Here is a 15,757-nt window from a genome sequence, read left to right on the forward strand (position 1 = left end):
GAAAGACAGCACAGGGGGACCATGAGGGAAAGACAGTACAGGGGGACCGGGAGGGAAAGACAGCACAGGGGGACCACGAGGGAAAGACAGCACAGGGGGACCATGAGGGAAAGACAGCACAGGGGGACCACGAGGGAAAGACAGTACAGGGGGACCATGAGGGAAAGACAGCACAGGGGGACCACGAGGGAAAGACAGCACAGGGGGACCGTGAGGGAAAGACAGCACAGGGGGACCGCGAGGGAAAGACAGCACAGGGGGACCACGAGGGAAAGACAGTACAAGGGGACCGTGAGGGAAAGACAACACAGGGGGACCGCGAGGGAAAGACAGTACAGAGGGACCACGAGGGAAAGACAGTACAGGGGGACCGCGAGGGAAAGACATCACAGGGGGACCATGAGGGAAAGACATCACAGGGAGACAATGAGGGAAAGTCAGCACAGGGGGACCTCGAGGGATAGACAGCACAGGGGGACCACGAGGGAAAGACAGTACAGGGGGACCGCGAGGGAAAGACAGCACAGGGGGACTGCGAGGGAAAGACAGCACAGGGGGACCGCGAGGGAAAGACAGCACAGGGGGACCGCGAGGGAAAGACAGCACAGGGGGACCGTGAGGGAAAGACAGCACAGGGGGACCATGAGGGAAAGACAGTACAGGGGGACCACGAGGGAAAGACAGCACAGGGGGGACCACGAGGGAAAGACAGTACAAGGGGACCATGAGGGAAAGACAGCACAGGGGGACCACGAGGGAAAGACAGCACAGGGGGGACCACGAGGGAAAGACAGCACAGGGGGACCGCGAGGGAAAGACAGCACAGGGGGGACCGCGAGGGAAAGACAGCATGGGGGGACCATGAGGGAAAAACAGCACAGGGGGACCACGAGGGAAAGACAGCACAGGGGGACCATGAGGGAAAGACAGCACAGGGGGACCACGAGGGAAAGACAGCACAGGGGGACCGCAAGGGAAAGACAGTACAGGGGGACCATGAGGGAAAGACAGCACAGGGGGACCACGACGGAAAGACAGCACAGGGGGATCGCGAGGGAAAGACAGCACAGGGGGACCATGAGGGAAAGACAGCACAGGGGGACCGCGAGGGAAAGACAGCACAGGGGGACCACGAGGGAAAGACAGTACAGGGGGACCGCGAGGGAAAGACAGCACAGGGGGACCGTGAGGGAAAGACAGCACAGGGGGACCACGAGGGAAAGACAGCACAGGGGGACCCCGAGGGAAAGACAGTAACGGGGGACCACGAGGGAAAGACAGCACAGGGGGACCGTGAGGGAAAGCCAGCACAGGGGGACCGCGAGGGAAAGACAGCACAGGGGGACCGCGAGGGAAAGACAGTACAGGGGGACCGCGAGGGAAAGACAGCACAGGGGGACCGTGAGGGAAAGACAGTACAGGGGGACCACGAGGGAAAGACAGCACAGGGGGACCACGACGGAAAGACAGCACAGGGGGACCACGAGGGAAAGACAGCACAGGGGGACCGCGAGATAGAAAGACAGCACAGGGGGACCACGAGGGAAAGACAGCACAGGGGGACCACGACGGAAAGACAGCACAGGGGGACCACGAGGGAAAGACAGCACAGGGGGACCGCGAGATAGAAAGACAGCACAGGGGGACCACGAGGGAAAGACAGTACAGGGGGACCACGAGGGAAAGACAGCACAGGGGGACCGTGAGGGAAAGACAGCACAGGGGGACCACGAGGGAAAGACAGCACAGGGGGACCACGATGGAAAGACAGCACAGGGGGACCGTGAGGGAAAGACAGCACAGGGCGGCCGCGAGGGAAAGACAGCACAGGGGGACCACGATGGAAAGACAGCACAGGGGGACCGTGAGGGAAAGACAGCACAGGGGGACCACGAGGGAAAGACAGCACAGGGGGACCATGACAGAAAGACAGCACAGGGGGACAACGAGGGAAAGACAGCACAGGGGGACCGCGAGGGAAAGACAGCACAGGGGGACCACGAGGGAAAGACAGTACAGGGGGACCACGAGGGAAAGACAGCACTGGGGGACCGTGAGGGAAAGACAGCACAGGGGGACCGCGAGGGAAAGACAGCACAGGGGGACCACGAGGGAAAGACAGTACAGGGGGACCGCGAGGGAAAGACAGCACAGGGGGACCGTGAGGGAAAGACAGCACAGGGGGACCACGAGGGAAAGACAGCACAGGGGGACCCCGAGGGAAAGACAGCACAGGGGGACCACGATGGAAAGACAGCACAGGGGGACCGTGAGGGAAAGACAGCACAGGGGGACCACGAGGGAAAGAAAGCACAGGGGGACCACGAGGGAAAGACAGCACAGGGGGACCGCGAGGGAAAGACAGTACAGGGGGACCGCGAGGGAAAGACAGCACAGGGGGACCACGAGGGAAAGACAGCACAGGGGGACCATGAGGGAAAGACAGCACAGGGGGACCATGAGGGAAAGACAGCACAGGGGGACCATGACAGAAAGACAGCACAGGGGGACAACGAGGGAAAGACAGCACAGGGGGACCGCGAGGGAAAGACAGCACAGGGGGACCACGAGGGAAAGACAGTACAGGGGGACCACGAGGGAAAGACAGCACTGGGGGACCATGAGGGAAAGACAGCACAGGGGGACCACGAGGGAAAGACAGCACAGGGGGACCCCGAGAGAAAGACAGCACAGGGGGACCACGATGGAAAGACAGCACAGGGGGACCGTGAGGGAAAGACAGCACAGGGGGACCACGAGGGAAAGACAGCACAGGGGGACCATGAGGGAAAGACAGCACAGGGGGACCACGATGGAAAGACAGCACAGGGGGACCGCGAGGGAAAGACAGCACAGGGGGACCACGAGGGAAAGACAGTACAGGGGGACTGCGAGGGAAAGACAGCACAGGGGGACCGCGAGGGAAAGACAGTACAGGGGGACCGTGAGGGAAAGACAGTACAGGGGGACCGTGAGGGAAAGACAGCACAGGGGGACCGCGAGGGAAAGACAGCACAGGGGGACCGCGGGGGAAAGACAGTACAGGGGGACCGTGAGGGAAAGACAGCACAGGGGGACCACGAGGGAAAGACAGCACAGGGGGACCACGAGGGAAAGACAGCACAGGGGGACCACGAGGGAAAGACAGCACAGGGGGACCACGAGGAAAAGACAGTACAGGGGGACCACGAGGGAAAGACAGCACTGGGGGACCGTGAGGGAAAGACAGCACAGGGGGACCACGAGGGAAAGACAGCACAGGGGGACCCCGAGAGAAAGACAGCACAGGGGGACCACGATGGAAAGACAGCACAGGGGGACCGTGAGGGAAAGACAGCACAGGGGGACCACGAGGGAAAGACAGCACAGGGGGACCATGAGGGAAAGACAGCACAGGGGGACCACGATGGAAAGACAGCACAGGGGGACCGCGAGGGAAAGACAGCACAGGGGGACCACGAGGGAAAGACAGCACAGGGGGACCACGAGGGAAAGACAGCACAGGGGGACCACGAGGGAAAGACAGCACAGGGGGACCACGAGGAAAAGACAGCACAGGGGGACCGCGAGGGAAAGACAGCACAGGGGGACCACGAGGGAAAGACAGCAGAGGGGGACCACGATGGAAAGACAGCAGAGGGGGACCATGATGGAAAGACAGCACAGGGGGACCGCGAGGGAAAGACAGCACAGGGGGACCGCGAGGGAAAGACAGCACAGGGGGACCACGAGGGAAAGAGAGTACAGGGGGACCACAAGGGAAAGACAGCACAGGGGGACCGCGATGGAAAGACAGCACAGGGGGACCGCGAGGGAAAGACAGCACAGGGGGACCGCGAGGGAAAGACAGCACAGGGGGACCACGAGGGAAAGACAGTACAGGGGGACTGCGAGGGAAAGACAGCACAGGGGGACCACGAGGGAAAAAGAGTACAGGGGGACCATGAGGGAAAGACAGCACAGGGGGACCGCGAGGGAAAGACAGTACAGGGGGACCCAGAGGGAAAGACAGCACAGGGGGACCATGAGGAAAAGAGAGTACAGGGGGACCACGAGGGAAAGACAGCACAGGGGGACCACGAGGGAAAGACAGCACAGGGGGACCGTGAGGGAAAGACAGCACAGGGGGACCGTGAGGGAAAGACAGTACAGGGGGACCACGAGGGAAAGACAGCACAGGGGGACCGCGAGGGAAAGACAGCACAGGGGGACCACGAGGGAAAGACAGCACAGGGGGACCATGAGGGAAAGACAGTACAGGGGGACCGCGAGGGAAAGACAGCACAGGGGGACCATGAGGGAAAGACAGCACAGGGGGACCACGAGGGAAAGACAGCACAGGGGGACCACGAGGGAAAGACAGTACAGGGGGACCGCGAGGGAAAGACAGCACAGGGGGACCATGAGGGAAAGACAGCACAGGGGGACCACGAGGGAAAGACAGCACAGGGGGACCCCGAGGGAAAGACAGTACCGGGGGACCACGAGGGAAAGACAGCACAGGGGGACCGTGAGGGAAAGACAGCACAGGGGGACCGCGAGGGAAAGACAGCACAGGGGGACCGCGAGGGAAAGACAGCACAGGGGGACCGTGAGGGAAAGACAGTACAGGGGGACCGCGAGGGAAAGACAGCACAGGGGGACCGTGAGGGAAAGACAGTACAGGGGGACCGCGAGGGAAAGACAGCACAGGGGGACCACGAGGGAAAGACAGCACAGGGGGACCATGACGGAAAGACAGCACAGGGGGACCACGAGGGAAAGACAGCACAGGGGGACCGCGAGAGAGAAAGACAGCACAGGGGGACCACGAGGGAAAGACAGTACAGGGGGACCACGAGGGAAAGACAGCACAGGGGGACCGTGAGGGAAAGACAGCACAGGGGGACCGCGAGGGAAAGACAGCACAGGGGGACCACGATGGAAAGACAGCACAGGGGGATCGTGAGGGAAAGACAGCACAGGGGGACCACGAGGGAAAGAAAGCACAGGGGGACCATGACAGAAAGACAGCACAGGGGGACAACGAGGGAAAGACAGCACAGGGGGACCGCGAGGGAAAGACAGCACAGGGGGACCACGAGGGAAAGACAGTACAGGGGGACCACGAGGGAAAGACAGCACTGGGGGACCGTGAGGGAAAGACAGCACAGGGGGACCATGAGGGAAAGACAGCACAGGGGGACCATGACAGAAAGACAGCACAGGGGGACAACGAGGGAAAGACAGCACAGGGGGACCGCGAGGGAAAGACAGCACAGGGGGACCACGAGGGAAAGACAGTACAGGGGGACCACGAGGGAAAGACAGCACTGGGGGACCGTGAGGGAAAGACAGCACAGGGGGACCACGAGGGAAAGACAGCACAGGGGGACCCCGAGAGAAAGACAGCACAGGGGGACCACGATGGAAAGACAGCACAGGGGGACCGTGAGGGAAAGACAGCACAGGGGGACCACGAGGGAAAGACAGCACAGGGGGACCATGAGGGAAAGACAGCACAGGGGGACCACGATGGAAAAACAGCACAGGGGGACCACGAGGGAAAGACAGTACAGGGGGACTGCGAGGGAAAGACAGCACAGGGGGACCGCGATGGAAAGACAGCACAGGGGGACCGCGAGGGAAAGACAGCACAGGGGGACTGCGAGGGAAAGACAGCACAGGGGGACCGCGATGGAAAGACAGCACAGGGGGACCACGATGGAAAGACAGCACAGGGGGACCACGAGGGAAAGACAGTACAGGGGGACTGCGAGGGAAAGACAGCACAGGGGGACCGCGATGGAAAGACAGCACAGGGGGACCGCGAGGGAAAGACAGCACAGGGGGACCGCGAGGGAAAGACAGTACAGGGGGACCACGAGGGAAAGACAGTACAGGGGGACTGCGAGGGAAAGACAGCACAGGAGGACCACGAGGGAAAAAGAGTACATAGGACCATGAGGGAAAGACAGTACAGGGGGACCACGAGGGAAAGACATCACAGGGGGACCACGAGGGAGAGACAGCACAGGGGGACCGTGAGGGAAAGACAGCACAGGGGGACCGCGAGGGAAAGACAGTACAGGGGGACCACGAGGGAAAGACAGCACAGGGGGACCGCGAGGGAAAGACAGCACAGGGGGACCATGAGGGAAAGACAGCACAGGGGGACCACGAGGGAAAGACAGCACAGGGGGACCGCGAGGGAAAGACAGCACAGGGGGACCATGAGGGAAAGACAGCACAGGGGGACCACGAGGGAAAGACAGCACAGGGGGACCCCGAGGGAAAGACAGTACCGGGGGACCACGAGGGAAAGACAGCACAGGGGGACCGTGAGGGAAAGACAGCACAGGGGGACCGCGAGGGAAAGACAGCACAGGGGGACCGCGAGGGAAAGACAGCACAGGGGGACCGTGAGGGAAAGACAGTACAGGGGGACCGCGAGGGAAAGACAGCACAGGGGGACCGTGAGGGAAAGACAGTACAGGGGGACCGCGAGGGAAAGACAGCACAGGGGGACCACGAGGGAAAGACAGCACAGGGGGACCATGACGGAAAGACAGCACAGGGGGACCACGAGGGAAAGACAGCACAGGGGGACCGCGAGAGAGAAAGACAGCACAGGGGGACCACGAGGGAAAGACAGTACAGGGGGACCACGAGGGAAAGACAGGACAGGGGGACCGTGAGGGAAAGACAGCACAGGGGGACCACGAGGGAAAGACAGCACAGGGGGACCACGATGGAAAGACAGCACAGGGGGACTGTGAGGGAAAGACAGCACAGGGGGACCGCGAGGGAAAGACAGCACAGGGGGACCACGATGGAAAGACAGCACAGGGGGACCGTGAGGGAAAGACAGCACAGGGGGACCACGAGGGAAAGAAAGCACAGGGGGACCACGAGGGAAAGACAGCACAGGGGGACCGCGAGGGAAAGACAGTACAGGGGGACCGCGAGGGAAAGACAGCACAGGGGGACCACGAGGGAAAGACAGCACAGGGGGACCATGAGGGAAAGACAGCACAGGGGGACCATGAGGGAAAGACAGCACAGGGGGACCATGACAGAAAGACAGCACAGGGGGACAACGAGGGAAAGACAGCACAGGGGGACCGCGAGGGAAAGACAGCACAGGGGGACCACGAGGGAAAGACAGTACAGGGGGACCACGAGGGAAAGACAGCACTGGGGGACCGTGAGGGAAAGACAGCACAGGGGGACCACGAGGGAAAGACAGCACAGGGGGACCCCGAGAGAAAGACAGCACAGGGGGACCACGATGGAAAGACAGCACAGGGGGACCGTGAGGGAAAGACAGCACAGGGGGACCACGAGGGAAAGACAGCACAGGGGGACCATGAGGGAAAGACAGCACAGGGGGACCACGATGGAAAAACAGCACAGGGGGACCGCGAGGGAAAGACAGCACAGGGGGACCACGAGGGAAAGACAGTACAGGGGGACTGCGAGGGAAAGACAGCACAGGGGGACCGCGAGGGAAAGACAGTACAGGGGGACCATGAGGGAAAGACAGTACAGGGGGACCGTGAGGGAAAGACAGCACAGGGGGACCGCGAGGGAAAGACAGCACAGGGGGACCGCGGGGGAAAGACAGCACAGGGGGACCGCGAGGGAAAGACAGTACAGGGGGACCATGAGGGAAAGACAGTACAGGGGGACCGTGAGGGAAAGACAGCACAGGGGGACCGCGAGGGAAAGACAGCACAGGGGGACCGCGGGGGAAAGACAGTACAGGGGGACCGTGAGGGAAAGACAGCACAGGGGGACCACGAGGGAAAGACAGCACAGGGGGACCGCGAGGGAAAGACAGCACAGGGGGACCACGATGGAAAGACAGCACAGGGGGACCGTGAGGGAAAGACAGCACAGGGGGACCACGAGGGAAAGACAGCACAGGGGGACCATGAGGGAAAGACAGCACAGGGGGACCACGATGGAAAAACAGCACAGGGGGACCGCGAGGGAAAGACAGCACAGGGGGACCACGAGGGAAAGACAGTACAGGGGGACTGCGAGGGAAAGACAGCACAGGGGGACCGCGATGGAAAGACAGCACAGGGGGACCGCGAGGGAAAGACAGCACAGGGGGACCGTGAGGGAAAGACAGCACAGGGGGACCACGAGGGAAAGACAGTACAGGGGGACCACGAGGGAAAGACAGCACAGGGGGACCACGAGGGAAAGACAGTACAGGGGGACCGCGAGGGAAAGACAGCACAGGGGGACCATGAGGGAAAGACAGCACAGGGGGACCACGAGGGAAAGACAGCACAGGGGGACCCCGAGGGAAAGACAGTACCGGGGGACCACGAGGGAAAGACAGCACAGGGGGACCGTGAGGGAAAGACAGCACAGGGGGACCGCGAGGGAAAGACAGCACAGGGGGACCGCGAGGGAAAGACAGCACAGGGGGACCGTGAGGGAAAGACAGTACAGGGGGACCGCGAGGGAAAGACAGCACAGGGGGACCGTGAGGGAAAGACAGTACAGGGGGACCGCGAGGGAAAGACAGCACAGGGGGACCACGAGGGAAAGACAGCACAGGGGGACCATGACGGAAAGACAGCACAGGGGGACCACGAGGGAAAGACAGCACAGGGGGACCGCGAGAGAGAAAGACAGCACAGGGGGACCACGAGGGAAAGACAGTACAGGGGGACCACGAGGGAAAGACAGCACAGGGGGACCGTGAGGGAAAGACAGCACAGGGGGACCGCGAGGGAAAGACAGCACAGGGGGACCACGATGGAAAGACAGCACAGGGGGATCGTGAGGGAAAGACAGCACAGGGGGACCACGAGGGAAAGAAAGCACAGGGGGACCATGACAGAAAGACAGCACAGGGGGACAACGAGGGAAAGACAGCACAGGGGGACCGCGAGGGAAAGACAGCACAGGGGGACCACGAGGGAAAGACAGTACAGGGGGACCACGAGGGAAAGACAGCACTGGGGGACCGTGAGGGAAAGACAGCACAGGGGGACCATGAGGGAAAGACAGCACAGGGGGACCATGACAGAAAGACAGCACAGGGGGACAACGAGGGAAAGACAGCACAGGGGGACCGCGAGGGAAAGACAGCACAGGGGGACCACGAGGGAAAGACAGTACAGGGGGACCACGAGGGAAAGACAGCACTGGGGGACCGTGAGGGAAAGACAGCACAGGGGGACCACGAGGGAAAGACAGCACAGGGGGACCCCGAGAGAAAGACAGCACAGGGGGACCACGATGGAAAGACAGCACAGGGGGACCGTGAGGGAAAGACAGCACAGGGGGACCACGAGGGAAAGACAGCACAGGGGGACCATGAGGGAAAGACAGCACAGGGGGACCACGATGGAAAAACAGCACAGGGGGACCGCGAGGGAAAGACAGCACAGGGGGACCACGAGGGAAAGACAGTACAGGGGGACTGCGAGGGAAAGACAGCACAGGGGGACCGCGATGGAAAGACAGCACAGGGGGACCGCGAGGGAAAGACAGCACAGGGGGACCGCGAGGGAAAGACAGTACAGGGGGACCACGAGGGAAAGACAGTACAGGGGGACTGCGAGGGAAAGACAGCACAGGAGGACCACGAGGGAAAAAGAGTACATAGGACCATGAGGGAAAGACAGTACAGGGGGACCACGAGGGAAAGACATCACAGGGGGACCACGAGGGAGAGACAGCACAGGGGGACCGTGAGGGAAAGACAGCACAGGGGGACCGCGAGGGAAAGACAGTACAGGGGGACCACGAGGGAAAGACAGCACAGGGGGACCGCGAGGGAAAGACAGCACAGGGGGACCATGAGGGAAAGACAGCACAGGGGGACCACGAGGGAAAGACAGCACAGGGGGACCACGAGGGAAAGACAGTACAGGGGGACCGCGAGGGAAAGACAGCACAGGGGGACCATGAGGGAAAGACAGCACAGGGGGACCACGAGGGAAAGACAGCACAGGGGGACCCCGAGGGAAAGACAGTACCGGGGGACCACGAGGGAAAGACAGCACAGGGGGACCGTGAGGGAAAGACAGCACAGGGGGACCGCGAGGGAAAGACAGCACAGGGGGACCGCGAGGGAAAGACAGCACAGGGGGACCGTGAGGGAAAGACAGTACAGGGGGACCGCGAGGGAAAGACAGCACAGGGGGACCGTGAGGGAAAGACAGTACAGGGGGACCGCGAGGGAAAGACAGCACAGGGGGACCACGAGGGAAAGACAGCACAGGGGGACCATGACGGAAAGACAGCACAGGGGGACCACGAGGGAAAGACAGCACAGGGGGACCGCGAGAGAGAAAGACAGCACAGGGGGACCACGAGGGAAAGACAGTACAGGGGGACCACGAGGGAAAGACAGGACAGGGGGACCGTGAGGGAAAGACAGCACAGGGGGACCACGAGGGAAAGACAGCACAGGGGGACCACGATGGAAAGACAGCACAGGGGGACTGTGAGGGAAAGACAGCACAGGGGGACCGCGAGGGAAAGACAGCACAGGGGGACCACGATGGAAAGACAGCACAGGGGGACCGTGAGGGAAAGACAGCACAGGGGGACCACGAGGGAAAGAAAGCACAGGGGGACCACGAGGGAAAGACAGCACAGGGGGACCGCGAGGGAAAGACAGTACAGGGGGACCGCGAGGGAAAGACAGCACAGGGGGACCACGAGGGAAAGACAGCACAGGGGGACCATGAGGGAAAGACAGCACAGGGGGACCATGAGGGAAAGACAGCACAGGGGGACCATGACAGAAAGACAGCACAGGGGGACAACGAGGGAAAGACAGCACAGGGGGACCGCGAGGGAAAGACAGCACAGGGGGACCACGAGGGAAAGACAGTACAGGGGGACCACGAGGGAAAGACAGCACTGGGGGACCGTGAGGGAAAGACAGCACAGGGGGACCACGAGGGAAAGACAGCACAGGGGGACCCCGAGAGAAAGACAGCACAGGGGGACCACGATGGAAAGACAGCACAGGGGGACCGTGAGGGAAAGACAGCACAGGGGGACCACGAGGGAAAGACAGCACAGGGGGACCATGAGGGAAAGACAGCACAGGGGGACCACGATGGAAAAACAGCACAGGGGGACCGCGAGGGAAAGACAGCACAGGGGGACCACGAGGGAAAGACAGTACAGGGGGACTGCGAGGGAAAGACAGCACAGGGGGACCGCGAGGGAAAGACAGTACAGGGGGACCATGAGGGAAAGACAGTACAGGGGGACCGTGAGGGAAAGACAGCACAGGGGGACCGCGAGGGAAAGACAGCACAGGGGGACCGCGGGGGAAAGACAGTACAGGGGGACCGTGAGGGAAAGACAGCACAGGGGGACCACGAGGGAAAGACAGCACAGGGGGACCACGAGGGAAAGACAGCACAGGGGGACCACGATGGAAAGACAGCACAGGGGGACCGTGAGGGAAAGACAGCACAGGGGGACCACGAGGGAAAGACAGCACAGGGGGACCACGAGGGAAAGACAGCACAGGGGGACCACGATGGAAAAACAGCACAGGGGGACCGCGAGGGAAAGACAGCACAGGGGGACCACGAGGGAAAGACAGTACAGGGGGACTGCGAGGGAAAGACAGCACAGGGGGACCGCGATGGAAAGACAGCACAGGGGGACCGCGAGGGAAAGACAGCACAGGGGGACCGTGAGGGAAAGACAGCACAGGGGGACCACGAGGGAAAGACAGTACAGGGGGACTGCGAGGGAAAGACAGCACAGGAGGACCACGAGGGAAAAAGAGTACAGGGGGACCATGAGGGAAAGACAGCACAGGGGGACCGCGAGGGAAAGACAGTACAGGGGGACCCAGAGGGAAAGACAGCACAGGGGGACCATGAGGAAAAGAGAGTACAGGGGGACCACGAGGGAAAGACAGCACAGGGGGACCACGAGGGAAAGACAGCACAGGGGGACCGTGAGGGAAAGACAGCACAGGGGGACCGTGAGGGAAAGACAGTACAGGGGGACCACGAGGGAAAGACAGCACAGGGGGACCGCGAGGGAAAGACAGCACAGGGGGACCACGAGGGAAAGACAGCACAGGGGGACCATGAGGGAAAGACAGTACAGGGGGACCGGGAGGGAAAGACAGCACAGGGGGACCACGAGGGAAAGACAGCACAGGGGGATCATGAGGGAAAGACAGCACAGGGGGACCATGAGGGAAAGACAGTACAGGGGGACCACGAGGGAAAGACATCACAGGGGGACCACAAGGGAAAGACAGCACAGGGGGACCGTGAGGGAAAGACAGCACAGGGGGACCGCGAGGGAAAGACAGTACAGGGGGACCACGAGGGAAAGACAGCACAGGGGGACCGCGAGGGAAAGACAGCACAGGGGGACCATGAGGGAAAGACAGCACAGGGGGACCACGAGGGAAAGACAGTACAGGGGGACCACGAGGGAAAGACAGCACAGGGGGACCGTGAGGGAAAGACAGCACAGGGGGACCGCGAGGGAAAGACAGCACAGGGGGACCGCGAGGGAAAGACAGCACAGGGGGACCGTGAGGGAAAGACAGTACAGGGGGACCGCGAGGGAAAGACAGCACAGGGGGACCGTGAGGGAAAGACAGTACAGGGGGACCGCGAGGGAAAGACAGCACAGGGGGACCACGAGGGAAAGACAGCACAGGGGGACCATGACGGAAAGACAGCACAGGGGGACGACGAGGGAAAGACAGCACAGGGGGACCGCGAGAGAGAAAGACAGCACAGGGGGACCACGAGGGAAAGACAGTACAGGGGGACCACGAGGGAAAGACAGCACAGGGGGACCGCGAGGGAAAGACAGTACAGGGGGACCGCGAGGGAAAGACAGCACAGGGGGACCACGAGGGAAAGACAGTACAGGGGGACCACGAGGGAAAGACAGCACAGGGGGACCGCGAGGGAAAGACAGTACAGGGGGACCGCGAGGGAAAGACAGCACAGGGGGACCACGAGGGAAAGACAGCACAGGGGGACCATGAGGGAAAGACAGCACAGGGGGACCATGAGGGAAAGACAGCACAGGGGGACCATGACAGAAAGACAGCACAGGGGGACAACGAGGGAAAGACAGCACAGGGGGACCGCGAGGGAAAGACAGCACAGGGGGACCACGAGGGAAAGACAGTACAGGGGGACCACGAGGGAAAGACAGCACTGGGGGACCGTGAGGGAAAGACAGCACAGGGGGACCACGAGGGAAAGACAGCACAGGGGGACCCCGAGAGAAAGACAGCACAGGGGGACCACGATGGAAAGACAGCACAGGGGGACCGTGAGGGAAAGACAGCACAGGGGGACCACGAGGGAAAGACAGCACAGGGGGACCATGAGGGAAAGACAGCACAGGGGGACCACGATGGAAAAACAGCACAGGGGGACCGCGAGGGAAAGACAGCACAGGGGGACCACGAGGGAAAGACAGTACAGGGGGACTGCGAGGGAAAGACAGCACAGGGGGACCGCGAGGGAAAGACAGTACAGGGGGACCATGAGGGAAAGACAGTACAGGGGGACCATGAGGGAAAGACAGCACAGGGGGACCGCGAGGGAAAGACAGCACAGGGGGACCGCGGGGGAAAGACAGCACAGGGGGACCGCGGGGGAAAGACAGTACAGGAGGACCGTGAGGGAAAGACAGCACAGGGGGACCACGAGGGAAAGACAGCACAGGGGGACCACGAGGGAAAGACAGCACAGGGGGACCACGAGGAAAAGACAGCACAGGGGGACCGCGAGGGAAAGACAGCACAGGGGGACCACGAGGGAAAGACAGCAGACGGGGACCACGATGGAAAGACAGCAGAGGGGGACCACGATGGAAAGACAGCACAGGGGGACCGCGAGGGAAAGACAGCACAGGGGGGCCGCGAGGGAAAGACAGCACAGGGGGACCACGAGGGAAAGAGAGTACAGGGGGACCACAATGGAAAGACAGCACAGGGGGACCGCGATGGAAAGACAGCACAGGGGGACCGCGAGGGAAAAACAGCACAGGGGGACCGCGAGGGAAAGACAGCACAGGGGGACCACGAGGGAAAGACAGTACAGGGGGACCGCGAGGGAAAGACAGCACAGGGGGACCACGAGGGAAAAAGAGTACAGGGGGACCACGAGGGAAAGACAGCACAGGGGGACCGCGAGGGAAAGACAGTACAGGGGGACCACGAGGGAAAGACAGCACAGGGGGACCATGAGGAAAAGAGAGTACAGGGGGACCACGAGGGAAAGACAGCACAGGGGGACCACGAGGGAAAGACAGCACAGGGGGACCATGAGGGAAAGACAGCACAGGGGGACCGTGAGGGAAAGACAGTACAGGGGGACCACGAGGGAAAGACAGCACAGGGGGACCGCGAGGGAAAGACAGCACAGGGGGACCATGAGGGAAAGACAGTACAGGGGGACCGGGAGGGAAAGACAGCACAGGGGGACCACGAGGGAAAGACAGCACAGGGGGACCATGAGGGAAAGACAGCACAGGGGGACCACGAGGGAAAGACAGTACAGGGGGACCATGAGGGAAAGACAGCACAGGGGGACCACGAGGGAAAGACAGCACAGGGGGACCGTGAGGGAAAGACAGCACAGGGGGACCGCGAGGGAAAGACAGTACAGGGGGACCACGAGGGAAAGACAGCACAGGGGGACCGCGAGGGAAAGACAGCACAGGGGGACCACGAGGGAAAGACAGTACAAGGGGACCGTGAGGGAAAGACAACACAGGGGGACCGCGAGGGAAAGACAGTACAGAGGGACCACGAGGGAAAGACAGTGCAGGGGGACCGCGAGGGAAAGACATCACAGGGGGACCATGAGGGAAAGACATCACAGGGAGACAATGAGGGAAAGTCAGCACAGGGGGACCTCGAGGGATAGACAGCACAGGGGGACCACGAGGGAAAGACAGTACAGGGGGACCACGAGGGAAAGACAGCACAGGGGGACTGCGAGGGAAAGACAGCACAGGGGGACCGCGAGGGAAAGACAGCACAGGGGGACCACGAGGGAAAGACAGCACAGGGGGACCGTGAGGGAAAGACAGCACAGGGGGACCATGAGGGAAAGACAGTACAGGGGGACCACGAGGGAAAGACAGCACAGGGGGGACCACGAGGGAAAGACAGTACAAGGGGACCATGAGGGAAAGACAGCACAGGGGGACCGCGAGGGAAAGACAGCACAGGGGGGACCACGAGGGAAAGACAGCACAGGGGGACTGCGAGGGAAAGACAGCACAGGGGGGACCGCGAGGGAAAGACAGCATGGGGGGACCATGAGGGAAAGACTGCACGGGGGGACCGCGAGGGAAAGACAGCACAGGGGGACCGTGAGGGAAAAACAGCACGGGGGGACCACGAAGGAAAAACAGCACAGGGGGACCACGAGGGAAAGACAGCACAGGGGGACCATGAGGGAAAGACAGCACAGGGGGACCACGAGGGAAAGACAGCACAGGGGGACCGCAAGGGAAAGACAGTACAGGGGGACCGCGAGGGAAAGACAGCACAGGGGGACCGCGAGGGAAAGACAGCACAGGGGGACCGCGAGGGAAAGACAGTACAGGGGGACCATGAGGGAAAGACAGTCCAGGGGGACCACGAGGGAAAGACAGTACAGGGGGACCGCGAGGGAAAGACAGTACAGGGGGACCGTGAGGGAAAGACAGTACAGGGGGACCGCGAGGGAAAGACAGTACAGGGGGACCACGAGGGAAAGACAGTACAGGGGGACCACGA

This window comes from Myxine glutinosa, chromosome 6 (assembly GCF_964187855.1).
Source record: "Myxine glutinosa chromosome 6, kmMyxGlut1.1, whole genome shotgun sequence".
In the NCBI taxonomy this organism is placed as follows: Eukaryota; Metazoa; Chordata; class Myxini; order Myxiniformes; family Myxinidae; genus Myxine; species Myxine glutinosa.